The following is a 5,472-nucleotide window of genomic DNA, read 5'->3' as shown; positions in this document are numbered from 1 at the left end:
AATTTTGCCCAAAATTTGTCAAGATTTGAAGGCCCCCATCCATTCAAATGATCACAAAGGTTAGCAACTTTGTCCTTTCAACTCTCATTGCTAGATTAGCTCTTGCAATGCTTTGTATAGTGATTAATTTGGGAGGAATAATTATATTTGCTAGTATTTGATTTATATGCAATTTGAGCACAAAAATAACACTTAGTTTGCATATGTAGGTGTGGTTTACTCAGTGCCTTCTAAATCTCCGTCGTAACCACCGTCGATCGCCCGCACCGTCCCGTCGCTGGAACCACCTTCTGGTGAGGCTCTTGTTCATGAATGTTTTACATTACCAAATTGATGTTTATGTGATTTGGATATATAGTTACTCGTATAATTATCTTACCCGTACGTTGTTTGTTATACATAGTGCAATGGTTTTGATATCCGTCCCCGTCGGCCCTCGTCCTTGTTATGATTCGGATGTGGTATATTCTCTTTTAAAACTAGTTGTTGCATTTCGTGTTTGTGACAAATTATGCCCATCAAGTTGACATAGATATTTTTATCTAGGAGGTATGTGAACCGGAAATTCCAACCGACCCTATTGTCGAGAGGTTAAATTTAGTTGAAAGAGAAAACAAGTATTTGAAAGAAAAAATGAAAAGAATTGAGGGGGAGAAGATGGAATTGGAGTTGCATGTTGCCGATGTCGTCGATGATCACAAGATCAAGATGGAGAAAATGAGGTTGAAGATTAGAAAGATTAGAAAATATGCCAGTGATAGTGTGGCTTGGTATCATTATGCTGTTGGATCAATTGTTACCTTAATTGCGATCTTCATCGCATTTGTTGTTGCATTTAAATTCTTTAGCTAGAGACTTATTTGTATGTTGCATTTAATTAAGTGTTGTATATGAACTTTATGTATGAACTTTATGTATGAACTTGTATTAATTTGGTCTATTCGGTGTTGTGTAATGAAGATGAGCCGACAATGGATGTATGATGACAGATGCTCTCCCGAGTTCATTAATGGCGTGCATACTTTTCTGCTTGCCGCTGAGGCAAACAAGCGGGCGGATGGTTTTATGCCTTGTCCATGTGCTGGCTGTAAGAATGGTCACAGTTACTCTACGTCAAGAACCATTCACGTCCACCTATTTGAGTCCGGTTTCATGCCCCACTATAATGTTTGGACCAAGCACGGAGAAATAGGGGTTATGATGGAAGACAATGAAGAAGAAGAGGACAACGACGGCTATCCTGGCCATGGGTTCCCTGAATACGATGATACAACAATGGGGGAAGAAGCTGAGCCGGCAATGCAGAAAGAAGCTGAAGAAGAGGCATCAAATGAGCCCGCTGATGATCTAGGTCGGGCCATTGCTGATGCAAAGAGAAACTGCGCAAGTGATCTGGAGAGGACGAAGTTGCAGCACATGTTAGAGGATCACAAGAAATTGTTGTACCCGAATTGCGAAGCTGACAAAAAAAAGTTGGGCACCACACTTGAATTGCTGCAATGGAAGGCAGAGAATGGTGTATCTGACAAGGGATTTGGAAAGTTGCTGGTAATGATAAAGAATATGCTTCCAAAGGACAACGAATTGCCCGAGAGTACGTATGAAGCAAAGAAGGCTGTCTGCCCTCTAGGGTTAGAGGTGAAAAAGATACATGCATGCCCTAATGACTGCATCCTCTACCGCGGTGAGTACGAGGATTTGAATGCTTGCCCGGTATGTGGTGCATTGCGTTATAAGATCAGTCGCGATGACCCTGGTGATGTCGAGGGTGAGCGCCCCAGGAAGAAGATTCCTGCCAAGGTGATGTGGTATGCTCCTATAATACCACGGTTGAAACGTTTGTTCCAAAACAAAGAGCATGCGAAGGCGATGCGGTGGCACGCAGAAGACCATAAGAAAGACGAAAAGTTGAGAGCACCCGTTGACGGTTCGCAGTGGAGAAAAATCGAGAGAAAGTACTGGGAGGAGTTTGCAGGTGACCCAAGGAACGTATGGTTTGGTCTAAGCGCAGATGGCATTAATCCTTTTGGGGAGCAGAGCAGCAACCATAGGACATGGCATGTGACTCTATGTTTGTATAACCTTCCTCCTTGGTTGTGCATGAAGCGGAAGTTCATTATGATGCCAGTGCTCATCCAAGGCCCTAAGCAACCCAGCAACGACATTGATGTGTACCTAAGGCCATTAGTTGAAGAACTCTTACAACTGTGGAATGGAACAGGTGTACGTGCGTGGGATGAGCACATGGGGGAAGAATTTGACCTAAAGGCGTTGCTGTTCGTGACCATCAATGATTGGCCTGCTCTCATTAACCTTTCAGGACAAACAAACAAGGGATACCACGGATGCACGCACTGTTTGGATGATACCGACAGTATATATTTGAATAGTTGTAAGAAGAATGTGTACCTGGGACATCGTCGATTTCTTCCGAGCAGGCATCCCGTAAGAAAGAAAGGCAAGCATTTCAAAGGTGAGGCGGATCACCGGACGAAGCCTCGCCACCGTACTGGTGCTGATGTACATGATATGGTCAAGGATTTGAAGGTAATCTTTGGAAAGGGTCCTGGCGGACAACCTATTCCAAAGGACGCTGACGGACGCGCACCCATGTGGAAGAAGAAATCTATATTTTGGGACCTGCCATATTGGAAAGACCTAGAGGTCCGCTCCGTAATCGACGTGATGCACGTGACAAAGAATCTTTGCATGACCCTGCTTGGCTTTTGGGCGTGTATGGGAAGACAAAAGATACAGCAGAGGCACGGGAGGACCAGCAACGTATGCACGGAAAAGATGACATACATCAGGGTTAGGCCAGCTACGCTCTTACCAAAGAAGAGAAGGAAATCTTCTTCGAATGCCTGCTCAGCATGAAGGTACCGTCTGGCTTCTCGTCGAATATAAAGGGAATAATAAATATGGAAGAGAAAAAGTTCCAGAACCTAAAGTCTCATGACTGCCACGTGATTATGACGCAACTCCTTCCGGTTGCATTGAGGGGGCTTCTACCGGAAAACGTTCGATTGGCCATTGTGAAGCTATGTGCATTCCTCAATGCAATCTCTCAGAAGGTAATCGATCCAGAAATCATACCAAGGTTACAGAATGATTTGGTGCAATGTCTTGTCAGTTTCGAGTGGGTGTTCCCACCATCCTTCTTCAACATCATGACGCACGTCCTAGTTCACCTTTGCAAAGAGATTAACGTTTTGGTCTTGTATTTCTACACAATATGTTCCCCTTTGAAAGGTTCATGGGAGTCTTGAAGAAATATGTTCATAACCGTCCTAGGCCAGAAGGAAGCATCTCGAAGGGCCATGAATATGAGGAGGTCATTGAGTTTTGTATTGACTTTATTCCTGACCTTAAGCCGATTGGTGTTCCTGAATCGCGGCATAAGGGCAAACTGGAAGGAAAGGGCACGCTAGGAGGGCATCAAATAATATGTATGGACGGGCATTCTCTCACTGAAGCACACTACACAGTTCTACAGAATTCCGCCTTGGTGGCTCCGTATATGGAGGAACACAAGAATTTTCTACAGTCCAAACACCCGGAGAAGTCTGACGACTGGATTACACGCGAACAAAGGAGGACTTTCTCCGTATATGTTTCAAAATGACCTGTACTCGCTGTCCCAGTTACCATCTTCGAATATAATGACTTTCAAAGGGTACCAGATAAATGGGAATACATTTTACACGACCGCCCAAGATAAGAAGAGCACCAACCAAAACAGTGGTGTCCGCTTTGATGCAACAACCAACACGGGAAAGGAAACATATTATGGTTACATAGAGGACATATGGGAACTTAACTATGGATCAGGTGATTTGAAGGTCCCTTTGTACGGAATGACAACAGTGGATCTCAACAATCTTGCATATGCAGACGAACCATTCGTCCTAGCCAATGATGTGGCGTAGGTTTTTTATGTGAAAGACATGTCTACCAGGCCGAGAAAAAGAAAAGATAAGGAAGCGAATGGATCATACGACGAGCGAAAGCGCCACATAGTTCTTTCAGGAAGAAGAAACATCGTGGGAGTGGATGACAAGACAGACATGTTAGAAGATTATGAAAAGTTTGATGAAATTTCTCCATTCACAGTGAATATTGACCCGAGCATCCAGTTAAATGATGAAGATTTTTCCTGGCTACGGCGCAAAGGGACACACGAGAAGAAAAAGTTTCACACCCAAAGATCTGGGATGTGATCGGCATGTGATCGGGAATGTCTCTAATAGTTAGGGTAGTTAATTATGTGTTTTGGCATTTGAAACGCGAAGAAATTTTATGTGCAAACAAATTCTTTTTCATGCATTTACTGATTTTTTTCCAGCTAAATGACCCTGAAATTGAAAAGCATTTGAAATGAACTCAGAAAAGGTTGAAAGTTCGCATGGTATCATAATTTCATACAAATAGCATGTGCAAAAATGTAGCGTGGGTTACGGTAAAAACTGGATACACTTCGTGTACAAAATAGACAATCTTTTTCGAAGTACCAGAGTTTCCGACGAAAACTGAAATGTTACAAAGGCATTTCATTTTTTAAATAACCTAAGCATTACCAAATTGAATATAATGATAAAACACACTAATATTAAACATAAGAAAAAAGAATCACTGAAAAATCTTTTTTCAAAGTTAAGTTATTTACAAACTAGTGATTCACACAAATTTCAAATAATTCAAAATTTAAACTATTCAAATTTGAAAACTACCGGCACTAACAGATCAAAGCTTGTAAATTTTTGTACCTAAAGCAAAAATATTCACAAAGAAACTCTAAATACAGCAAAAAACAACTCAAAAATAAATAAAACAAATAAAAAAGCAAAAAAAATTAAGAAAATAAAAAAAGCCCGCCTACTGGGCCATAGCGGCCTGCATACGACTAGAAACTCAACCTTTTGTTGGGCCAGGATGCAGGCCCACAAAGGCCCAGTAGGCCCACATGGCAGCAATGAATTGGTTGGCCAGTAGGCCTGCTTAGGAGAGGAGCTCAAGAGAGCTACCGCATCAGGGCTTATAAACCAGTGCGGTAGCCCTTCGACTAGCGAGGTGGGACTAAACTTGCCGCACCGCACTGCGCCAGCGCACACCTTTAGTACCGGGTCGTGGCTCCAACCGGTACTAAAGACCCCCCTTTAGTACCGGTTGGAGCCACCACCCGGTACTAAAGGGGGGTGCGCTTCCCGCCGCTTGGCCTGGCCAAAACAGACCTTTAGTACCGGTTGGTGGCTCCAACCGGTACTAAAGGTCCATCCTATATATACAACACTTGAAAAAAAATTCAGTTTCCCTCTGTTCTTCCCTCTGTTTCCTCCCTTCGTCGCGCCGCCCTGCCCCGATCGTTGCCGCCCCTGCCCCTCGTCGCCGACCCCGGCCGTCCCCGCCCCTTGTCGCCGCCCCCGTCGACGTTGCCGCTCCGGCCGTCCCCGTCCCCGTCGTCCCCGTCGCCGC

The sequence above is a fragment of the Triticum dicoccoides genome, chromosome 7B (genome assembly GCF_002162155.2).
Source record: "Triticum dicoccoides isolate Atlit2015 ecotype Zavitan chromosome 7B, WEW_v2.0, whole genome shotgun sequence".
NCBI classification, from domain to species: domain Eukaryota; kingdom Viridiplantae; phylum Streptophyta; class Magnoliopsida; order Poales; family Poaceae; genus Triticum; species Triticum dicoccoides.
Note: the sequence above shows the minus strand (reverse complement) of the source record.